Source organism: Caretta caretta, chromosome 3, assembly GCF_965140235.1.
Source record: "Caretta caretta isolate rCarCar2 chromosome 3, rCarCar1.hap1, whole genome shotgun sequence".
NCBI lineage: Eukaryota > Metazoa > Chordata > Testudines > Cheloniidae > Caretta > Caretta caretta.
Window position 1 is genome coordinate 97,419,540 of NC_134208.1, and position 25,266 is coordinate 97,444,805.

A 25,266-nucleotide genomic window follows, 5' to 3' on the forward strand; every position below is an offset into this window, starting at 1 on the left:
AAAATTGTCTGCAATCGTAAAAAGAATAGTACAAGATACTGAAGCTTTTAGGACGAGATTATTTCCACTCTTCCCTATCTTGTGACCCTATGCAGGGGCCAGGATCAATCAGTTATTGTAGCTGGCATCAGGACTGCATGAGATAACTGTCCACGATGGTGGTAATTCCCCCAAAAGGAGGTGGAAGGGGCTGGAGGTGCATAGCCATCAACCCGGGAAGTCAAATGGAGGAAAGGGTGTTGAGCTCCTTGCAGAGGATGCTTCATGTGTAACAGAATTGTGCCCTAGCTCACTCCATGTACTTCTACATTAATTTTAAAACTAACTTCTCTCTGTTTTTCTCTAGAGCCCCTGACAATCAGAGCCCTACCATAGGTCCTGAACATCAACCCACTCTAATTCCTTTGCTTTACAGCCCACTCTTAAGCCATTTCCTTTACAACTGAAAAAGGATGGATGGATTCATTTCAGAGTCCATCCATGCCTCATCTTAACAGACTGGAAGAACTGCTTCTGAGTGGCTCAATCTCCTGCCAGCTTTCCTTTTTTTAAAAAAAAAAAATTTGTGGAGGGGTTAATTTTAAAGGGTGGGGGATGGGTGGAGGTGGATGTCAGTGCTATGAATGTCATTCTTCCTATGGTGGAAAATCTTTGCATCATTTCCTAAAGATAGTTAGATTCTGGATTCACAAAATCTTCTCTGGATTTTGTTTCTTTAGCCATGTCTACACTGCACAGTTTTGTCTGCAAAAGGCAACTTTTGTTGACAAAGCAATGGAGGTATACACATTATAATGCTCCTTCCACTGACAAAATTCTCAGTGTAGACTCTGTGCTTGGTTTTGTCACTGTAAATGGCCTCCAGGAGGTGTCCCACAATGCCCATCCTGACTGCTCTTCTCAACAGTTTGAATGCTGTGCTCCTCTCACTTTAGAGGTCTGGGAATTTTTGAAATTCCTCTTCCTATTTGCTTGTCCTGGGAGCTCACATCATATCTTCCCAGGTGACCATGGTAGTTCCGTGCAGCAGACGCTCTCCCGCTTGGACTAGAGCTGAGTTGTTGGATCTGCACATCTCGGTACCCCAGTCACTCCACCCCTTCAGACAGCTTCCAAAATGATAACTGGACTTATGCACAGCTCTGCAAGCCTATACTGTCCTTCACTGTTATATCCCTTCCCACCGAGCCTTTTGTGTATGGGAATTGGTGTTTAAAAGAAACAAACTCTCTGAAAGAGAACCAATCTTTATTTGTGTCCTACATGTTATGATTGATGCTGGTAGTAATACATAGATGCAGTTTAATCATTTGTTTAGTACAAATCCCACTGACGAATCATCACAATTTTTAGGCTAAACAAGATAACTGGAGTTATTGACGCATGGCAGACTGCTGTATAGAAATACACATTAGTGGTGCTCATTATCAAAAGGTTGCCTCAAAGCCTCCCTGATTCTAATATCCCCCCACTGTGCCCCTCTAATAGTTTTGGTATCTGACTGCTCAAATCGGCAGCCAGGCAATCTGCCTCAGCACTCCACCCCTGGGGAAACTTTTCACCATTAGCCTCACAAATATTATGGAGTGTGCAGCATGCTGCTTTGACCATGGGAATGTATCCTCATTTAGGTCTAACCTGCCTTAAAGGCAGCACCCAGGGTGCTTTGAATCTGCCAAAGGCACATTCCATGGTCATTCTGCACCTGCTTAGCCTATTGTTGAAGTGCTCCTTGCTGCTGTCTAGGTTTCCCATGTAAGACTTCATGAGACATGGGAGTAAGGGTATTCAGGGTCTCCCAGGATCACTATGAGCAGTTCAGCATCCCCCACTGGAATCTTCTGGTCTGGAAAAAAAGTCACTGCTTGCAGCTTTCTGTACAGGCCGGTGTTCCTGAAGATGCGTGCGTCATGCACCTTCCCTGACCACCCTGCGTTGATGTCCGTGAAATGCCTGTGGTGATCCACAAGTGCCTGCAATACCATAGAGAAGTACCCCGTTCTATTGATGTACTCCATAGCAAGCTGGTCTGATGCCAAAACTGGGATATGCATGCTCTCTATCGCCCCTCTGCCATCAGGGAAACCCATTTCCCCAAAGCAATCTACTATTTCATGCACATTGCCAAGCATAATGGTCCTTCATAGTGGGATGAGATTAACGGTTTTGCACACTTGCGTTAATGCAACCCCAATGGTCGACTTCCCAACTCCAAACTGATTTGCGACCGACTGGTAGCAGTCTGGAGTCAGCAGCTTCCACATTGCAATCGTCATGCGCTTCTCCACTGAGAGAGTAGCTCTCATGTTGGTGTCCTTGTGCTGCAGTGCTGGGGTGAGCTCTGTAGACAGTTCCAGGAAGGTGGCTTTCCACATCCGAAAGTTCTGCAGCCATAGCTCATCATCCCAGCCCTGCATAATGATGCAATGCCACCACTCAGTGCTTGTTTCCTGCACCCAAAAGTGACGGTCCACCGTGTGTAGTTGCTCAGTGAATGCCAGAAGTAACTTGGTGTTGTTTCTTTCCATGGCACACAGCAGGTCAGGCAACTCTGGTTCCTGTTCACATTGGGTTCTCATGATATACTGTGTTCATAAGAGTGACCACAATGGTAGAGAACAGTGTGGGATCCATCCTTTCAGACAGAGATGGCGGGTGCACACTAAACAGGGACCATTGAAAAAATGCCACTAAGCACAGTGGGAAGCCCATGAAATGCTGGGACAGAAAAAACTGCATCATGAGATGTTGAGCCTGCACCCATGATGTGCTGCAATCCACTCCGCCTTTCCACAAGTCCAAGCTGCAGAAGATGGTGAGCAGCATAGTGGGATAGCTACCCACAGTGTATTGCTCTCACCGTCGATGATAGAGCACTAAATGTGGATGCAGTCTGCCAACAGAGAGAGCATAGTGTGAACATGCACTAGCAATGTAATTATAGCACTTTTTGATTATTGGCATAACTTTTGTTGACAGAAGTTTGTAGTGTAGACCAGGCCTTAGCCAGATCCCCTCAAGTAAGAAGGCTGCATCGCTGGCTTTCAGCAGGGCGCCACTTCTGCAGCAGGCGGTTTCCTCCCAAAATACGCACTGAGAACAGGAGAACAGCAATGTAATCAAAGTTTTCTCCAAAAGGGTGCAGAATATCATGCTGGCCCACCAACATTTGTTTGATTGTACCATCATGTCATTTTCTGCAATGCTACGTTCCTTGCCATAGGTGGGTTTGTCATCAGACCATGACAGACTGGGCCAGATTCAATTCTTGTGTAAATCTACCAAAGCCAGTCTGAGACAGGGAATTGTAAGACCCAAGTCCTTTGAAACTGCTCTAACCTTAAGGATATTTTTGCAGTGTAGACCCTTTGTTCTTCTGGCCTGGCAGATAAGAGCAAGGCCTGTGATACAGCAGGTGACTGATCAAGAACAAAATGGGATCCCTTAGCCTATCTGCAACTGTCAGACTGAATGGAAGTGGCATCTCTTAAAGATCATTTCCTTTACTTTTTACAGGTCATCACCTTGGGTTGTTTCTCTAAGCTGAGACGTGTGGACAAGAAAGGGCAATGATGGGGCAAAAAAGTGGACCTTTTTCTGGGAACAAACCCAGAATTTTCATGAAAAAACCAAACAGGTAACATTTCTTGGTTTCAACTTTTCAACACACGGGGATTATTGTTCATTCTCTTCTGTCCTCATTTGTATATTTTGGAATATTTTGAGGAATTATGGTAGCAGTCCCTATTACTAAGGTTTCCTAACATTTCCTGTTATAACCCCGTTTTCAATTGCTTATAACTGTGCCGAACTTTAACCATTCAGGCTGAAACTTTCCATCCTTGGACTTTGTCTCAAGTTGAATATTTTTGGGAAAGTTTCTGCAAAATCATTGCAGTTTTCTTTATGAATACAATCTAATAGTTTTAGTAATGTTAACCAGCTTTCCTTTTTAAAGGGCTGTAGTGCCTTTATGATTAGGAGCATGGACTTCATATTTGGCAGGGGACAGTCCTACGGTCAGAGAGTTGCCTGCATAGTTTTCCTGCATAAGTAACCTGTGCATCCTTAATTCAACTTTCTTGTGTGTGTTCATTTTGATTCAGTCTTTTATTACATCATCACAATCTTTAATTGCGTGACCATGCAACCTCTTCTTCATTCAGTACACAGGATAGACGGTGCTCTCCAGAATGTAAAATTTTCATTTGCTCAAAAATGTTCACCAGATCTATTAAACATGCTACTATTTTTAAAGTCCCTGTGCTCCAGAGGAAGAGGAAAAGTCTAAATTCTTACTGTTTTTTGCATATGATAACTAAAATTAATTCCACTCTTGGTATATAAAACAAAGTGTTCTTATCACTCCAATCCTAGCCAATGTACCATTTCTTGCTGCTTCTCCTTTTAGACATATCTCAGGTTTCATCCTCATCAGTTTGTAGATTCAAAAGGCAATTCTGTTTCAGCTGATAGTAAAACTGGGGGGTGAGGGGGGAATCACTACAATAGTCATAGTTTTGTACAGTAGTTTGCATGGAGTTTTGCTGGGTACAAGAATGCTATTTCTACGCTCTGATGAGTGAAAGCCATTTTAACTGGGAAAAGGTGTTCTAATTTTGCAATGCTAGAGAGAAGTCTAGACATTGCTTTTTCTGGTGTGAGGCTATTTTAATTTCCCTTAAATAATCAGAATTTGGACTCCTTTTGGAACTAATCATATTCATTAGTTTGCTCTGTATACACGCTCCACAAATATCAGGTCATGCTCATTATTTAATCCCCGCAGCTGATAACCCACTGTTCATCATAAGAGCAAAATAGGTAGTGCAATGATGTGCCTATTATGTCCTCTTATGTGATTTTTTCAAGACTCCTAGACTTTAAGATCAGATGGGACCATTATGATCATCTAGGCTGACCTCCTGCACAATGCAGGCCACAGAATCTCACCCACCCACTCCTGCAATAAACCTCTCACCTATGTCTGAGCTATTGAAGTCCTCAAATCATTGTTTAAAGACTTCAAGGTGAAGAGAATCCTCCAGCAAGTGACCCATGCCCCATGCTGCAGGGGAAGGCGAAAAACCCCCAGAGCCTCTGCCAATCTGCCCTGGAGGAAAATTCCTTCCTGACCCCAAATATGGCAATCAGCTGCACCCTGAGCATGTGGGCAAGACTCACCAGCCAGATACCCAGGAAAGAATTCTCTGGAGTAACTCAGATCCCACCCCATCTAACATCCCATCACAGGCCATTATTTCCATCCGCTAAGTTAATTTTCTTTTAGAGCATCTAGGGATAGCTTGCCATCACAAATGCTTTCTTCCTCTTGTTTCTGGGCCTTCTGAGAGCTAATAAAAACTATTTAATCTATGGCATCAACTTTTCAATCATTTAAACTTTACAGGCCATCTGATTTAAATTTTGTTTATGGACCTCAACTCTGAAACTAATCACTTTTCATTGATTTAATGTAACAGATTCAGAATGTGACTGTCCTTTTGTTCTTTGGCAAGATGTAAAGTTGTGAACTTGCAAGCTGTTCCTCACAGGCCTGTGCCCATGTGGGTCTGATTTCAATGGGCCTTGCACTGATGTAGGGGTCTTTCTGTGTGGAATTGGCAGGGTCCGGGCCTAAGATTAAAGTTCACCCACACCTGGCTACTTTTGTTTTGGATGGAGAAAAATCAAGCTATGGGGGCTTGGGCATGTTTTTAGATATTTTATTATTAGTTCTGGAGCAATGTATTGTTGATCATATCAGTGTTTTTATGTGCAGGGGATAACATAACATTGGTGTGTACTACAATGCTCGCATCCTTAACTGTCTTTTCCTACACATCAGTCCTGCCTCTTGGAATCAGAGAATATATCAAGAGCAGGTCCTTTAAAACACGGGGACAGGGTTGCCACTGTAGATCCAGGGCTGGTTTTGAAAGATACATAATGCTTAAAGAAATCCACTGGCCAGATACTTAACTGGTGTAGATGGGTGTTCCTCCTTTGACTTCAGCTACACTGTTCCCCCTGGCCCTTCAAACTGTATAAAGGTAAATGCTTTAAAAAGACTTGAAATAGTCAAATTGGGTGGCCTGAAAATATTTGGCATAAGGAGCAGAACCATTATTTTTTGTACAGCGTGCGTAATGTCAACCATAAACACCAGAGAGACTTGCGCCCTGCTGCCCCTTTTGACTTTATTCTAGTGTGCATCCAATTTGCTCCCTGCCCCTAAAAACTGATACGCAGCAGGAATAGCAGCAAATACCAAATCACTATAAAAATCTGTCAGAGTCCAAATTCTGGAACTTGGACCATATCCCATTAGCTTGTATATAAACTTGGGTTAAGACTGTTCACTTTGTTTCAGACTAAGAGAGGTTTTTAGAAGAATGCCTATCTCAAAAGTTGTTTAAATATAGAGTAGTAAACAATTTATAAGAACAAATTGGCTGAAGGGGGACCTCACTGCTTCTTCTCATACTAGATCTTATCACTGTGGTCTGGCTCAGTGGCAGTATTAGCAACATTTCTTAAACCGTGTAATGCAGTTTAAGATGTCCTCATTATTCTGTGACTTGTTATTCACAGGTATTCAAGCTAGTTAAAAGAAAATCTGCTGGTCCTCAGATGTCTATCCTAGTCAGATATGACCCATAGAACAACACGGTGTTAGGTCAGGCCATATTGTGTTTCTTGAGACAACGTAATACAAGATGAGGGTGATAATACTTAGCATTTACATACCGCATTGCATTTTCAAAGCACTGTGCGAGCACTGTCCTATACATCTCAATCTGATACAATCTCCTTGCGATGGGGTATATTCCTCACACTGGCCCCTGAAAGGCAAATTAGGCCAGGCAGGCCTAAGTAGGGGAGAAATGTAGGCTACAAGGAGGCCACAAATGAGAAGCAGGCTCAGCTGGGAGGAACAGGAGTGGCCTGCATAAAACCCAGGAGCTGAGGGTTGCAGGAAGGGTGGCTGCAGTTATTCCCTGAGAGGAGGAAGTTGAGAGGCTGGTGAACCAAGAGAAGGTGGGAGCCAGTTATGTAGGAAGAAGCCGAGGGAAACAGCAGCAAGGGCTAAGATGATACGGGCCTTGGCTGCACGTTATAGGGTCCCGGGGCTGGAACCCAGTGTAAAGGGTGGTCCTAGGTTCCCCTACCAGCCACTAGCTAGTGACACAGGGTGTTGGAGATGTCATCCGGACAGCTGACAGGAGGGCCAAGCCATGGACTTGGAGCTGCAGCTTCTAGTCCGTGGCTTGGCCCTCCAGCCATGTCACTGAGTTCCTCCCCTTCTAGGGAAATCATAGTCCTTCCAGACCAGGAGTGGGGCAAATCTTCCTCTTCTCCACTGCTTTAATAAAAACACCAAGGAGCTTGCAATCTGCACAATACCTAACAAAAATAAGTGACAACACAAAGCAAAGGGTTGGGGAAAGGAAGATAAAGGTGAAATATGTTTGTCATGTAAGCATCTTGTTTGAGCTGTTCTTTAAAATTAGTTCATTTGGGGTTAAGGTTGGTGATGACAGATCAAAAAATGTTCTCACTGAAAAAAAAATTTGTTGCGATTTCTTTGCAAAATTAAAAATAGTGGTTTTCAGTTTGTCCTAGGCTGGAACCTTCAAGATTTTGACTACCGTGAACACCAGTAAAAACCTTTCTGACAGCTCATCAGGAGATTTTAGAACTATTTTATTTTATTCTAATTTGCACTTTTATTAGGCTGAGTGTTGACCTATATATATATATATATATATATATATATATATATATATATATATATATATATATATTTAAAGTGTTGAGTTTTAATAATTGTTATGTCATCTAGAAGTTTGCAGCAGGTGGTTGCTTAAAAACAGCGGAGTGGTCATTAACACGGACCTTGGTGTGTTCTTAGGCAAGAGGCCAAATTGAGTGACCGTGAGCCAGTTAATACAGCATAGCTGAATCTGTCCTACTGTGAGAAGCCAGGGAGATGAAACAGTACCTAGGAGTCTATTTATACATGTGTGCAAGTCCTATAATCAGTGGGAGATCCCTACATGTATGAAGAGGTGATTTATCTCTTTTAAAGTATCTGAGGCATTATAAGGAAGAGAATGAAGCTCAAAGCAAGCCTTCCCCCAAGCTCAAAAAAAAAGGGTGGGGAGGGAGGAGAGAAGCAATGACTGTTATCAGTACCTTTTCCCTTTTAAGTTTACCTTTTTGGTTCATTGTATCTTAGTTCACATAGGGAAGATGTTTGAGTCTACACGAAGAGCAGTATAAATTTGAGCCCTCAAAAATCAGCAAATCCTGATGAACAGATGGCGATTGTTTAATTAGGATGACACACTGACACGGTCTCTACAGTCATAGCTAAAACAAGCACTGCTCTCATGATGAGTAAAAATAATCCCTATGACTTGTGTCTTGAAAGTAAAAGTTGTAAACAGTAGTCATCTGGAATTTCAATTCTCTTTCTTCTTTAGACTTCATCTTTTTTCTCAAAGGAGGCCGTCAGAGGGGAAAAAAGGGATCAGCAAATACCATGTGCTGCATTTTTAATTAATGTACTCTCATACCACCAGACTGGCTGAGTGCACTAACCCTGGACTGCATAGTCTTCTGCATGTGTATAGCTATCTGAGTATTTGCTTAAAGTAGTGCTATGACTCCTCCCAGAGACATATGAGAAATCTTAGGCACCCCTGCATAGTTGGCATATAAGATTACGATATGGCTTGGATATCCCTGTATTACTGGTATGCATTTTTGGTGGCCCAAGTATTAGAAAAGTCTTCACAGGCAATTATCTTAAAGTGGTAACTGCATTTTGTGCTTCATTTCTCATAAAGAATAAGAGTACAAAAATCAGAGAAACTGTCCTAGCGGGTATTACCTTTATTTAAGAAAATATTACAGTCATTGCTCAAAACACTGTGTAACACTACATATTTTCAGGTGTGGGATCATTATTACTGAAATATTTTAAATATGTTTAGAAGTGGAAATAGCCTGAGATTTGCGTTTGGCTGTTTACAAATGTTGATAACTCTTTCCTGGAAAGTAATGGGTTTTGGAGGCTATCTGTATTAAGGAAATTCCCCTAATATAGGCATGCTACCCCTGCACAACCCAGGGTTTTCACCAGTGCAGCTTTCTTGAGTATGTTACTGGATTAATCTGCACTGGGGTAACCTTGCTTTACGCCAGTACAGCACAGCTGTATTAGAGATTTGGGCCAGAGTAACTACGTCAATATTGTCAACTGCCAGCATTCAAAAATCACGAGTCAGGCCTCCAAAAATCATGAGCTTGGTTTAAAACTCTTTTGCTATGGTGCCTACAAAAAACTGACAACTGTTCAGCAGCTGCTATGCGGAGACCACTCACTGCCTATCATGCTGACCAGTATTGTCTCACTGTTTCCTTTTACTCCACTGTCTGTGCTCACCTGTTGTTGCTTGTCCTATACTTAGATTTTATACTCTTCATGGGCAGAGGTCATCTTTTTGTTCTGAGTTTGTACAGAGCCTGGCACAATGAGGTTTCAGTCCAATAATATATTTTGGGTCTTTTTATTAGCCTTGTTTCTGAGCCTTTAATAGTCACATCTTCAAGATTTTCTCAGCAACCATGAAGTCTAGAAGCTTACTTTTACAAAAAATGAACGCTGAGAGTCTCATGTAATATCATGACTCTAGGAGATGGGGATTTAAGAAAAACAGCAAAAGTGAAATTCTTGATAAAATTATGAATTTGCAACACTACTGCATCAATGCAGTTACATAGGTGGGAATTTCATGAATGGGTAAACAGGACCCTACAGCAGATGGCTCTCTAGAGCAGCTTGCTCTGTTTATGTCATAATGTACTTCTACGACATTGTGATAGAGGCTTCTAAAAGGAGACTGCTGAACAAATCTCAGTGTTTGGGGTTTAGTTCAGCAAAGTTAACAAGGCAGATTCAGATGGGCTTGGATTCCTACACATATTCTTCACTCAGTCCTCATGATTTTTAAAATGGCTCAACCAGTGAGTAAAGAATATTCATTTTGGTTGGTTCAAGCACTGTTGCTGTTATAAAGAATTAGTGCTTTCAGGATAATTAAGGCTTCCTAAGTCATTTATACTGGTGTTATTTCATGGATGTACTGCCACTATAGTTAATGGCAACCTAGTGCTATCCAAGAGATGCTGATTGCTACACAGACATGTATGTAAACCTGTATATAGGCACTCGAGACATAATTGCTTCTACCCTCAAATGGTCTTGTAAACTGAGGTAAGAGTGATTTTTTCCCCATATACCAGGAGGACACTTTCATTCCTACAAATTTACAGTCTTCTCGTAAACTAATACAATAATTTCATGGTCAATGGATCTTTCTCTTGTGCCCGTTCTTCAGTTTAAGTGTAGCTTGAAGGGTCCAGTAAAAATCAAAGCACATATGGAAACTGTTTGGAAGGTGCAACTTTAGCCGCAGTAAATGTCAGCTAAGCTCCTGTAGATGCCTGTTGGTGCAACCTCTCTTGCAGTACTTGGATCTGTTAGATAATGTGCATGTGTTTCTTCAAGGAGGCTTGTTTTGCAGACTGAAGAAATGTTGGTTCAAGTGCTGTTCCACATAAATAATGACCCGCCTCCCTCTCTAGGTCTCCCAAGATGATTAAGATTTTGCTTTCTGACCCTAAGCATCCATACTGATTTTTCATGGATTTAGAGCCCATACTGTCAAAGATAATCTCTTAGTACTCTCTAGGAGACCTTCTTTGCCCCAGTAGGTAAAATGTCTGCTACATGTGCTCAGATTGTATTTTGCAACAGATTTCTTTTTACTGGGATGCAACTGTTCTATCGTTGATGCTTCTTTAACTATATTAGGCGTAAATTATCTTGTAGATGCCAAAATTCTAATCACTGTGTCTGTGTGGGAGTTTTCACAAACAACACTCTTGGCCCTCTGACCAGTTTTTTAAAAAAACGAAAACAAAACACACACTTCCATGGCTAAGGTCCAATCGGCTCAGCTCCGTGGGGGGTTTCCAGTGCTTGGGTGAGTTTTAACCATCCTGCCATAAATCAAACTGTGCAGAGCAATGAAATTCTGATAGCTGTGCGATGAGATGGCTGGATAGTGTTACAGTTCCCTCATTAAGAAGAACTGGATTTAAGCGAGGGAGTTGAGCTTTCAGCTGTATTAAAACAACAAGTGTGGGAGAAAAGGCTAGAGTGAGGGAGTTCACCTTATCACAACAAAGACTTTGCATGCACATTATATCAAGTCTCCTGAACTTCATCCTGCTGGGTAGTTTATCAGAATACCAAAATGAATAGAACAGAAAAGAATTTTGTCTATATACACCCTGGTTTAAATCTTCTAGCTCAGTTTTCATCCTAATTCTTTCTCTGTTATGTCACTCCATTGCAATGGACTCCACCTCCTCAAAAATAAATTCATTCTATATCAGATTTTATAATAATATTAGTATAGTGATCATATTATCTAAAGAAAACAGTGAAACTAGGAGCCATGCTGGGGCAAGAACTTTGCCAACTTAGGAACTCACTGATCACTTCCCATTCATTCTAATGTGACCAAAACAACTGACTTCTTCTCCTTCAGCTTTGACCTCTACCTTTTTTGTTAATTGTAGCCAATTAACCCCCACCCCCAAAAGTTGAATCATATGTCCCACTTATTATCCTCTTATCAGTGCAATCTGTATGTTACCGTTCTTTAAACACAAAAGACAATAGAATTGTGTCTTCATGTGGGAGAGCATTTTTTGGACAACAGCATGTGAGTAAACTGTGTCATATGAATTGAGACATGTAATCAAATTTCAGAGGAAACCTGAATGAAAATCTTGCTGTTACTTTTCTATACAGCAATGTGAACATAAGGATTTTATGGACTATATAGGTTCAAACAAAGCAAAAACCACCACTACCACCAAAAACATCAGCCTTGTTGGCTTGTTTAAAAGCAATCAGGTCCAAAAGACTTCACTTTGAGAAAAGGATTAGTGAAGTCTTGGCATCAAGACAAAATGAAAACACAGGAGATACTGTCATGAATTATTGCTAAATGCACACAAGTTATGCAGAAGATATTGATTATGAAAAGTGTTAATTTACACCAAACCATTACAAGAGAATGGGATAATTTTGCTGACGCTCTGTTAGTACTTGGATTTACTGTGCTTCCTAAGTGACTTGCTAACTTATAAGCTAGACAGGCCAAAGTCTGGGACAACATCTGGAGGTCAGAGAAAGAGAACAGCGATGTACTTGATTTTTCATCAAATATTTTCATTTTGATTTATCTTGGATGAGTGTTTCATTATGGCCTACTGGATGCTCTCTGATTACTTGGACATGGGGTCTAATGCTTATGTACACTGTAAGCTCCTTGGGGCAGGGAGTGCACCTTTTAACCTATTTCCTCAGCACCTAGCACAATGGGATCTGATACTGACTCTCTCTGGGTGTTACTGCAATACACATATCCAGCAATAATCGTGTATTCCCCCATATGCTTGAAGTCTGCCTGTTTATAAACCAGTTCAAGTGCCTTTGGCTGTCTATTGGGGCTGAGGTATGGAGGCAAGTTAATTTGCTACCTTGACATGGAGCAGGATGTTACGCTCAGTTGCCCAGGGCCAAATGTGATACATTCATTGTGGGTGCTTCTATATGGTTCATGTGATTGCTTTCTCACCACAAATGCAAAAAAGAAACATTGTTAGACCACTCATCTGACCCAGTAAACGTATATGACCCCTAATATAGGCCCCAATTCAGCAGAGTACTCAAACGTGTACCCTACAACCCACGTGCCTAAAATTAAACACCTGCTGAATCTGGGCCACAGAGAAGCTGGGTACTACAAGTAACTACCTACATTGAGTTTCAATAAAAGAAACCAATTTCCACAGTGTATCCCTCTGGTTGTTAATACTAAAGAAATGCAAGTGATAAAACACCTGCCACTTCTTTCTATGCTTGTATCTCTGTACCCACCAGTGCTGAAATATTGTAGAGCTTTAAAATATTTCACGTATTCTAAAGCGCTCTTGTGAAATTTGGGGTCTACACCAAACACTGACACACACAGCCATGGTTCCTGGTATTGTTCAGGCACTCAGCAGCAGCTTTTCATCATGCTACAGGCAAGCAGGAGAACCCTAATAAATATAAGGAGTACTTGTGGCACCTTAGAGACTAACCAATTTATTTCATGCAGTTGATAGATTTCCACTCCATACGGCTAAATGCAGTGCCTTGCATAATGACAGGTTTCAGAGGAACAGCCGTGTTAGTCTGTATTAGTCTCTAAGGTGCCACAAGTACTCCTTTTCTTTTTGCGAATACAGACTAACACGGCTGTTCCTCTGAAACCTAATAAATATATTATATGTAATGACAAAGAGGTAATTGGAAAGACTATTGGCTCTGGTTGAACTTGATGAATATTTTCCCTTTTAGTGGTTTTGCAGTGTGAGGAGTAATCCTACTTTTTATATGAAGATTCTACAGCTTCAGCGTGAGGTGACATATTTTTGGAATAAAATGGGTGTTGCTTGGATTTGACAATAGTGGTTGCATTACAAGAATCAAAATAGACTATAGTGCAATAGCATATTGCTGTGCCATTTGCTGTGGCTGGTGGGACGTCAGTGCATTACAGTTTTGTAAATTATCATGAGCAGATGCTTCACCCTCAAGTATAGCAATAATGAGGATAACAAAATTTCTGCCCTGTCGGTGGATTAGCAAGTATTCACATGTTCAGAGTTAAGTGAAGTTTTAGGCCAAGTTGTTAAAAATAGGGGTGACTAAAGTTAGGCTCTTACCATACATTAAATTCTGTCTTAGGGTTTTATACTGCTGTCCATTACCATAGTATGAGTGACTTGCTTTAAATTATTACCCTTTACTGAAATTATAATGGAAGGGTTTAATATCAAGTTTTCTCATTGTCTGTAATTGTTCATTCAAAACTTCCACTGACTAGACATCTAGGACCAAGTCTTATGGTGTCTATGTTCAAGAGAAATGGCTACAATCATATTGCTAGGCAGATTTAAAAGGCACCTTGGCTACTGAAGCCACATAAGAATTCAGGTGCAATTAAGGATCCAAACACATCCCCTAAATTGTGACTCTTCTGAATATCAATTACGAGAGAAGGCAGCACACATCTCATATCCTCAAAACCAGTATCACTCCTGACTTGTTTGCATTGATCTTCAGTCAGCTACTGCTCATCCAACTCCCTGTCTCAGTCAGGCACTCAGAAAGATACACCATTATTATTGGTGGTGTTATATATATATATATATATATATATATATATATGTTATATTTATCTATCTATTTATAGGAGTGCTTAGAGGTCCTAATCAGGAGCCCATCATGCTGGGATCTCTACAAATGCACACAAGAGAGTCCCGTCTCAAAAGAGCTTACAGTCTAAATAGGGGGATGCCTTAACAGGTGAGTGGAAGGGGGACAATTATGACAGTAACAAACACACGGTTCCATGGCTTAGCTTTGTGCACAATTTAGCAACCTTCAATTTAATATACACAAACAAAAATAAATGGGTAAGACATTAATGGTTCTCTGAACAGGCCACTTGTTTAGCATTATCACTAGGCAGTTAGCCATGGGCAGTTAACTCTATAGGTTCAGTAAGAAAGAGCCTGTACAGATCGTTCTGTAGAACTATGTATGTGAAATGGCTCAGGAAGATAGTGAAATGATTTCAACTTCTCACAAATCACAGAACAGTAACTTCCCACTTACTTGGAATGGGAGTTCTTCTGTCATTTGGACTTCCTGGGGCATCTCCAGACTGGCCCACATTATTTCTGGCTCTTCCCTGTGAACAACTCCAAATATAATGTATCCATTTGAAAATTACTGTTTTATCAATGTTTTCAGATAAAGCATTTTATTATGTAGAATACACTAAATGTCCTCAAAGACCTAAATAACATAGGTCCAGCTCTTCAAAAGTACTTAGGGGTTGCTTTGCTGACCATTGCCACACCTAATCCCTATGTAGTCTAGTGGAATCCTCAACCCCGAGTTAGGTGCTGGTGCCTAAAGAAGAGATTCTAAGAAGCCAGCAAGTTCACTGGGGTGCTGCCTAAGCTAGCCAGGAGTGAAATGCCAAGAAGAGGGGTAGGAAAAGGAGCGGGGCTTAGGCATCTAAACGGTGATATGATGTGTATGGCTGGTGGGCCAGAGATAGGCACCTACCTCCACTCAATATTCTTAGCCATAAACCTTCTCTAGGAGTTAGGCATCTAAGCCAGGTCAGCTGCTTAAGCAGCTCATGCTATAGCAGCTGAAACAGTCTTTTGCTTTCTCTGTCTCCTGCTTATACTTGATACCTCTCTCATTGTGTAGGTGCTATGCTGCAGTATTTGACAGGTCTCAGGTGTACTTAGAGCAGGCCTACAGGATCAAGCCCCACGAGTGAGATTGGCATTTCCCTGCCTAGTTTGAGAATCCTGCTTTGGCGCTTCCAAGGCTTTGACTGGAGCTAGGACTCCAAGCTGTTTATTAGCTGTGGTGTGGCTTCAGGGCTTAGGTGGCTTTGTGAATGCTGACTGGTGAAACTTAGGGCCCTATGGGACTTGGGTGCCTGCAGGGTTAGGTGGCAACTATCAACAGTTTTGAAAATGTCAGTGGTGCTTAAATGGTGGACTTTTTAGCTCCTAAAGAGGCAGATAGGCACCTAAATACCTTTGAGGATGTGGGTCCCCACAGTGGACCACTAGAATAGTGGTTCTCAACCCGCAGGTCATGGGCTGCTTGCAGCCCAATCAGCACACAGCTGCAACCCATGTGACATCCTCAGGGCCATACAGGTAATATATATGTTGTGTGGATGCGGCCACATAACACAGAAAGAGCCCACAAAGGTAAATAGGTTGAGAACCACTGCTCTAAGGGCATGGTCCTTGACTTTACTGGGCTTGGATCAGGCCTTAAGGGCTTTACTGTGTGCCCCTATAATGATTTAATGGACTGTGAAGATAATTACTCCTAGAGATTTGTGGTTTGATTTTTCAGAGGGGCTGCAGTTTCCATTGACTCTGAAAATCAACAGCTCTGAAAATTGGGCCACTAGAGGGCTGGGGAAGGACCTTGTTCTCAAAATGTCAAACTTTCACACTCATTTCAAACTGCATCCACTTGAGCTGTCCACTTGGATTCCCAATATATAGTTATTTACTGTTCTTTGAAGATTATTCCATACGACTTGTTGTTGAGCCTAACTTGTGATATATAAGGTGATATAAAGCTAGACTCATTTCACAATGTCCAACAAATAAGAGGCTTCTGGACACAAAAGGAACTAGCCTCACACTTTTTGGCTTAGGACTCCTGGAAGCAGATGGTATGCATTTTATACCTAAGCTTATTCAGCATTTAGTGCTGGCTGCTAGATAAGTCCTGGCACCTGACTTGAAATCTCCTATTCCCCTGAAAATTAACACCTGGTTTCAGAAATGCTGGCCTAATCAAGTGATGGAAAAACTCTCCAGCTTTATAAAAAGAAAGGTCATGCACTGTCTTGAAGCTTGTTAGCCAAGAAATCCAACCCTCTATTAGAGCTGTGTAAAATCACTGGGGGAAAAAAATTGAAAAATGAGAGCAATGACATTTGTCATAGACACAGTTAAAAATGCATGGAGTTTAATATGTCCATAAATACATGTACCATTATCCTTATTTTACAGCTATTGAAACTCAGACCCAGAGGGTAAAGCAAAATTTTCAAATTTGAATGCCTAAAGCTGGAGGCCTAAGTCCATATAGTCACCTAAAGAAGGAGCGTAATTTTACAGAGGTGCTGCGCACCACAGATCACTCATTTATGACGTCTTTTGGTGCCCACATTTAGACAACAACATTTAAATTTTGGTCTTAACTTCTGGGTCAAAGTTACCCCATCTGTAAAATGGAGATAACGATTTTTACCAACTTCATAGGGATGCTGTAAGGCCTAAGTAAACGTTTGTAAAAGTTTATATGGAAGTGAAAAGTATTGTTAAAGTTAGTCAATGGCACAGGTGGGAATGGCACTTTAGATTTATGGACTGAAATCTGATTCACAAAGGTACTTAGGTGTTGTGACACCTAACTTCTAGGAGCCCGACCAACTCCTTGAATTCTGAGCACGGTTTTAGACACAAACTAGCCAGGAGTGAAATGCAGAGGAAAGGGACAGGATTTAGATTCAAAGGTCAGTGCTTAATTTGTGCCAGGGTTTGCCAGTTCATAGCCTTGGCTCTTCTGAGCTTGCAGCATCAGTTATGAATATAAAAAAATTGCTTGAGCCCCAGCACCTCTTTCATTACAAATTAAGCACTGACAGAGGTAGTTAGGTGCCTAACTCCTATTAATCTGAGCCTTAGGCCCCAGACTGACAGGCCAGAGATAGAAGCCTCCCGCTGCTTGAGGTTCACCACTATTAATACTCTCCTGGAATTAGGCCCTTAAGCCCGGTCAGCCCTTTCTTAGAAAAAAATATGGGAGAGAGAGAGAGAGAGGGTGAGAGAGAGCAAAATATGCAATAATCCTATGGGTTATGGGAGACTCAGGTTCAAATTACTACTCTGCTTGATTTTAGAGCAGGGATTTAAGCTTTGCTACCTTTGGTCTCGCTGACCCAGATGAGTGCCCTAACCACTGGGATACTGAGTACTCTGAGACACCCCCAACCCTTCAGCTGTCTATTGCATGAGGCCTGTTCCTGTAGGTGTGCTCAGAGCATGCCCATGGGACCAGGCCCCACTGGTGAAGTAGGCGGGGGGATGTCTAATTTGAGAATATCACTGGGGTTTCCTCTTGTACTTCTGCTAGAATTCCAAGCAGCTCCTTAGCTGTGGGAGAGCATCAGGACTTAGGCAGCTTTGCACATGTCTACCAGAAATGTAGTGACTATAGGGTTAGACGGCAGCTGAGCAGTCATTTTGAGAATGTTAGTGGTACCTAAATGTTGGACTTACATGCCTAAAGAGGCAGATAGGGTATTAGGCATCTAACAGCTTAGTGCTCATTTATCTGAGACAAGTAAACTGTAAATTGGCACGTTACTTCCTCCAGGTCAAAATGTAACCCCCCTCTTTCATTTTGATCATTTTTCCCCCCACAAAATTGTTGCTATTGTAATATTGTTGCAATTTTCATCTCCCTCCACTGCTTAAGTGGCATGGGTGGATGCTGAGATGTCCAAGTGGAGAACTGAATGATTAAAGCCCTGATCCATCTCCCATTAAATTAATTGGAAAGAATCCCATTGATGTAAATGGGAGTTAGATCAGGCAATGGGAATTAGGCACCTAGGTGCTTCTGAAAATCCCACTTGGCACCTATCTGCATCTTTAGGCACCCAAATATCTTTGAAAATCTGGCACTAGGTGCGTATTTGTGCACTCATGTAGGAAGTCATTTTTGAAAAATAAATTTATGCATGGCCAAGATTTTAAAAAGTGATTAGTGATTTTGGGGTGTCCAACATATAAGGCACCTTAAAGGGATCTGATTCCCTGAGGGCAGGCTGTCATGTCAACATTTTTTGAAAATTAGGCCCTTTTAAGGTGTCTCAAATTGGAATGCAGATATTGAGGTACCCAAAATCACTGGTCACTTTTGAAATTCTTGTCTATGGTCCAGGTCTCTCAGTATCATAGTCCTTAATTTTGGAGGTCTATCAAACATATTTGTTTAAATTATTTATGTCCAAAATGTTTCAGGTTAACAAAAAAAATCTATTCCATTGATATATAAACCCTGAAGATAATGCTTTGTTCCTTTCTTGCGATAAATAACACCTCCCAAGACTAGCTACTGTTTAAGTTTGTTTCATGAGTGTGGTACTCTTACAGTACATATGTGAGCAGCAGGATTTCTGCCAGGTTACTAAGAAAAATTTGGTGATTGAGTACCAGTTCCAATTCTAGAACTGTGAGCTCTGCACCATTAAAAAAAATGTACATCTTTAATATAATACTATGATATAATGCCACCTTAATCATTGGGGATTCAACATATCCTTTCCACTTGCATCCTTTATCACTCATTCAAAAGCTAGCATTCACTCTGTTTGCTGGTGTTACCTTTTTTGTTGTTTATACAGTACCTCTCATACCATATCCCATCTACATGATTCTGTTTCTTTTTATTAGACAATCATGACTCATTACAGTTATAGGAACATTGAAACATTCACCTAATTAAAAGTCACAGATCATAAACTTCAATTTGGTCATAATGCTAATTCTCTTCCAAGATTTTTTGACGGTAAAAGTGAAAAATAAACAAAAATAAGCCTTTGTTTCGCTTATTACTATAAACTAGTGATGTCCAAAGCACAGTGAAAACCCTTACGTTCCGGAAGTCCAATCCTGCTGCATTCCATGTTTGCTTTTTGAATCAATATTCTGTTGTTCTCTAATTTGGGCTCTGTGCACAACATTTAGGGTCAGATCTTGCCTGTGGACACAGTCTACACTTAAACATGTAGAGCTCCATCTTGTCTATGAGACACAGTCCAGAGGAAGTTGTGCTGACACTGGTGGAACTCCACCAGTGATAACAATGGGGGGAGTGCTGGTGAAGACTGGCCATAGATGCTTTAACCACTGTGGTTCTTTATCCTTGCTCTTAGCAGGGCTAGATAATAGGATGGTTAAAATGTTGGTGGCCAGTCTACGCTTGCACTCCCGACATGGCTTTCACTGGTAAAACTGCACTGTTGGTAGAGCCGTGGTGGGAAATTTTAAGAAAAGTGCTAATGCAGACAATGCTCAAAGTGAAGGGTATGTGGAAAGAAGCCTGCTTCAAAGTGGGGTCGGGGAGGGGGGAGGTCCCATATGTTTGCAATCCCCCCTCTACATGTCATTATTTACATACCTGGCTTTTACCTGTTAAATTTTAACTGCCTTACCCACTCACGAAGCCACTAGAAACATAGGAATTATCACAGTGCATCAGATGTGTTCCATCTAATTCAATATCCCAGCAGTATCAGTTGCTTCAGAGGAAGACATAATCTACCTCCCAGGGAAGTGTCTTCTGAATCCCTGTAAATTAGTGGTTGGTTTATGCCCTGAAACATGAGAGTTTATGCCACTTATATATAAATCCTATTTAGTCCCATTAGCCATATAGTGGCTAGTATTTAAAAATATAATGAAGCCATCAGCCTTCATGCAAGTTCAACCAGTAAAGAGTATTTTCTTTTAAAAGTTTAAAATGTGTTACCCTTCATTTTCATTGATTGTCTCCATATTCTTGCATTATGAGAGCGTAAACAGAAGTGATCAGTTTCCCTCTGCTGTACAATTTATTATTTTGTGTACCATCTTCTTTGTGACTATTTTGAACACTTTTCACAGGTTCACAGCTACTCCTGCTTTTAAGAATTAACCTGCCAGAGAAATTCCTCATACCCTCCATATAGGAAAACTGCACACAAATTTACATTGACCTGAGGTGTAGGAACAGAAATATTCAGTTGTAAGCCAGTGGCAGATGTAGGTCAAGTTTTTCTCAAGGGATGAGGAGCCCAACTTGAAACACCATGAAAGGGGTCTGATTTTCAGAGATTGGGTACTCAGTCCTTTATGTCTAGCCATAATGGAGGTCACAATTACCCCCTAGGTTTTTATATGGCAAACTTCACTACAGTGAAGCAAACTTTCAGAAAGGGTCAGCTTAATGAAGTCATAAATATGTAGTGTAAAAGATCACTAGGTGTATGCTACATAGGTGTTACTGTTGCATACACTGCCCAAATTTGAAATACTACGCAAGTGATGCCCAATGACTTACATTAAACTTTATAGCAATTGAAATTATAATTCTGAAAATAAAGGGAATTTTGATTTGGGGATATGCCATTGTGACTGCCATTGTGATAGCATCAAAATCTGGGTTCTTCACCATCACAACATATATATTGGTAGGCTATGACTTCCCAAGGGCCTCAGCCTGACCTCCAAGCTTGCACTGCATGTTGTGTGTGTAAAATCTTGCACATTCAAACCCCTGCCTTTGCATGGACAAATCACACTTTCACAATGCAAATCAAGTTGTTAGACAACTTAGGGAAAATTTTGCCCCTGCCTCGACGGCTGGCACAGGTCTCTTGGCAGTGGAACAAAAGTCTAATGTGATTTATCAGTGATATGGTTCCCATAAACTGACAAGTGCTGCTGCTTCTCCTGGAGCAGCTGGTATTTGGTTCCTCATCTCCTTTTAAAGGTGATTTTATATATTTATAATGTGTTCCTGAATTTAACTCAGAAGTCTTCTTTTATTGATATGTACTTGGACTATACATGAAAGTAATGAAGGAAGTGGAGAATAGTACAATTTGTAGTGTCTTGTTTACAAAAATGTCTTTCCAGCACTAGGTGTTTGCACCCTACTCAGGTATGATTTCAGTTTTGCCCTTGAAATGAGAGCTGAGTAATACTTCCAGCACATACTTCCCCTGCCAAACATTGAACTGATTCTGGACAGCTTGTGGTGTTTGCTTTCATATGTATTCCATATGTATTTTTGGTTCTGTTTCATTTATTCAACCAAGAGTTGTAGGCACCTGTTAAAGGGTAGTGCTAGATTTAAAGATTTAATCACACTGACTTGTCTCAGATAAATAATAGAGGAGAACTAATTGCCTATAATGACTACTTTGCATATTTTAGCTCAAACTTCTCAACTTGAATAACACATACTTTCTGTTATTAAAGAGGGAGATTGTCTGAATTCCAGATATGAACTTTGATAGTACCTGAACACAAGGAGGCCAAGGTGCGGATTTAGAATACCTGACCTACTTCTGAGCAGGTATTGAATCACATATTGAAACCATATTGAATCACATCCTCTGAGGAAGTATCTGCTTAACAATCAGTACTTTGGGGAGTATTACTGAGGCATCAGTTGTGGCTCCATAGTCAAGGCTTTGCTGAGCTTTGTGCTTAAGGCTGTGATTTTTTAAAAACACAGCATTTCCCCCTGAAAAGTACTCTTTGAGTATAGAAAGAATTTTCTGAGAATTTACAAGTAAATCCATTAATTAGTTTAGGAGTTACAATTGATTAAAAATGGGTTCTTTAAGAAATTTTGCACCTGGTGTCAGACATTTCCTTTTAAGTTTGAATCATCTTATATCAGAATAAAATCAACTCTTCAAACTCTCCATTATTAAAATTTACTGAAATCTTATGCATAAGTTACATATGAAAAGGGTTTTTTTTAGGACTAATGGTTATTTTTGCCATTATTCATTATAACTGCAAGTTTCTCCTTCAGTCCAGGCTGACGACAATAGTAGATGGCAACCCTTTAGAAAGAGGGCAATCCTTCATGAGTTTCTCTGAAGGAAAAGATTTTATGCACCAGCCTTAGCTCACAGAAGAAATTTTGGTTATGAAAAAATAATGGCCAAATGACCATTAATCCTAAATATTTCCTTTAAAAAGTTACACATTGCATCAGATCTACCCAACAGACAGAGGGGAAAACCTGTTTGCATGTGCATGCCTGCAGGGAAATGTAGGGGGTGCTGGAGGAAGGTGGAAACTGGCTGGTATTTGTGTGTGCAGGGGAATGTAGGTAAGTGCAAGATGCCAGGGGAATTCAGAGGACAGGAAGGAGGGGGAAACTGGGGTGTACACTCTGGGTACTTTATGTTACTCTGGTGAAACAAAGTAGCTGTAAATCCAGTTTAACTAGCCTCTATTGTCTGTTTGCTTTGTGCTACTCCAGGTTGTTATAAAGCACCCAGATGTACCAGCAAATCTGTCTGTAAAGGTTATGCCAGAGTAATATTCTCTTTGAGAGTCTTATTTAGTGTTCATGTATTGAAAATTTTAATTAAAAAAAAACATTGGTTGCTCACCTTCTTGTAACTTGTTCTTCGAGATGTGTTGCTCATGTCCATTCCAATACCCACCTGCCTTCCCCTCTGTCAGAGTAGTTGCAGCAACAACCCTATCTTCCTCGGCTAATTTTCAGCCACTATTTCAGCAACTAACCTGAGATGTACAGTATCTGCAGAGATGAAATGGAAAAATTTCCATACGCCACTTATTTGTAGGGCTTCTGATTGTGGGTTTTAACTGATAAACACCGATAAAACACGTCAAATTTTAAATTTTAAATAATAAAATAAAATTAAAAATATGTTTCCAGTAAACACTGGAAATGCTTGCTTATACCTAAGGGCTTGTTTAAATGGGGAGTAATGGATGATGTGATTTCTAAGGGTATGTCTACATTGCAATGTAACCCCGGGTTAGTGGGACTTCTTGAATCAGCTGATCCCTGTTAGGGAACTCTGGGCTTGAGCATTTACATTGAATTTAACCCTAGGTTAAGAATTTTGTGACCCATGCTTGAACCTAGGGTTCTGGGGTCCACACTGCAGCGCACAGACCCAAGTCAAAATAACCATGTTCTAGAGTCCCTAGAGACTCAAAATGTGGTCACTATAGCTCTAGGAACATGGTGCACTGTGAGAAAACTTCACTGCCCACCCTGCACATGACCAGGAAGAAGCTTGCTTTTCAAAAGGCTTGATCGTTTGTTCTCCATTGCAAACCCAGGAGGCTTTCTGACAGTGTGCTTGCAGATCAGTGATCAGAAGAGAATAAGTTAATGCTGATCTGAGCTGCTGCCATTTGCAACGGGGTAGGTGGCTTCCATTTTCAGTAGAGTGGATTGCAGATTGTTGGGATAGAGAGCACTAAGGAAGTTGTCCTGTGGAATTGTGGGATAATTCCAGATGACTCCCAGGACCTGAATGAGGCAGGGCTGTGGCTACACTGCAAAGCAATAGGGCTTGGACTCTGGGTGCCAGCTTGATTTGAGTTTGGACCTTCTAGCCCTGTAGGGTCCTGGGACCCTGGTCCAAATCTGGGTTGGTGCAAGCATGGGCTTACATTGCAGAGTAGACACACCCTAAGGGGAACTAAGATGTTTACTCTTGGGGGAATTCTGTGCCACTACGCAATGAAGAATTTTGCAGAATTCCCTGCTTCTCCTGCGGAATTTCTGGCTGCCACTAGGGACCGGAGGCTGTTCACTCTTTGATCCTCATTCTCCCAGGGACCCAGCCAGCTCTGGCAAAGAGTGAGGAAGGCAACCAAGCTCCCGCCTCCTTCTCCCTCCCAGCGCTTCCCGCCGCCCTGCTGCCTAACAGCTGTTTGGTGGCGTTTAGGACTTTCCAGGAGGGAGGGGAAGGAGCGGGGACATGGCGCGCTCGGGGGAGGAGACAGAGAAGAGGCGGGGTGGGGCTAGGGGTGGCAGTGTGTGGGGTCGAGCACCTACCGGGAAGAGGGGAAGTCAGCGCCTATGCAGGGCCACACCACACCATGTCCCCCGGTGAGACAGTAAAGAAGTTGTGGAGAGCAAAGGCTCAGAGTGCTGCTGTCTGCCCCATGGCTGGGCTCTGTGGGGAGGTGGGTGCTGGTGTCTGGGGGGTACCGCACAGCTGGGTTCTGTGGGGAAAGGGAGTGCTGGTGTCTGGGCCAGGGGCTGCGCCATGGCTGGGCTCTGTGGGGAGAGGGTGCTGGTGTCTGGAGGGTACCCCATGGCTGGGCTTTGGGGGAGGGGGGAAGGGGTGTGGGTGTCTGGGCTGGGAGGTGCTCTATGGCTGGGCTCTGGGGGGAAGGGAATGCAGGTGTCTGGGCTCTGGAGGCCCTCCCACAGCCCCCTTCAGCAGCCCCAAACTGGAACTGGGTTGTTGTTGGGGTTTCTTTAGCGCTCTAGTCTTGGAGGAATCTTTTTGGATGTTGTCTATATTGTTGACATATTTGTTGATAGGTATTTTGAAATAAATTACCAAAGTAATTGAAACTGGAGTGATTATATTGTGTTATTTTGACGAACAACATATGCAGAATTTTAAAATACTGTGTGCAGAATTTTTAATTTTTTGGTGCAGAATTCCCCCAGGAGTAGATGTTGCACCTTAATTGGTCCACGTAGACTCTGCTGGTTCACTCTGAAGGTTCCCTAGTAGGCTTTAATATAGTGTTGTTTGACATAGTACAGTATTAAAACACATTAGTGGGACATTACAAAGAGATTTCTCATTACAGTATATACTACTTTGATGAGTAATCTTTATAATATTCCTAATTACAAAGAGAGTTCTCCCAAACCCTGATTTTTGGACATCTACATAAAACTAAAAAACTGATCAAAATAAACCCTGAAAAATG

General features: G+C 41.5%; 1 long non-coding RNA gene across 1 annotated transcript in view; it reads left to right on the plus strand.

Annotated features, from left to right (window-relative positions):
- The window catches only part of LOC125634984 (uncharacterized), an 81,169-nt gene extending 77,610 nt beyond the window's left edge, over nucleotides 1-3,559 (plus strand). Inside the window, exon 3 of the long non-coding RNA XR_007356103.1 lies at nucleotides 3,517-3,559. This is a non-coding gene — a long non-coding RNA (uncharacterized LOC125634984). The remainder of the gene's footprint in view (nucleotides 1-3,516) is intronic.
- The last annotated feature ends 21,707 nt before the right edge of the window (nucleotides 3,560-25,266 follow it).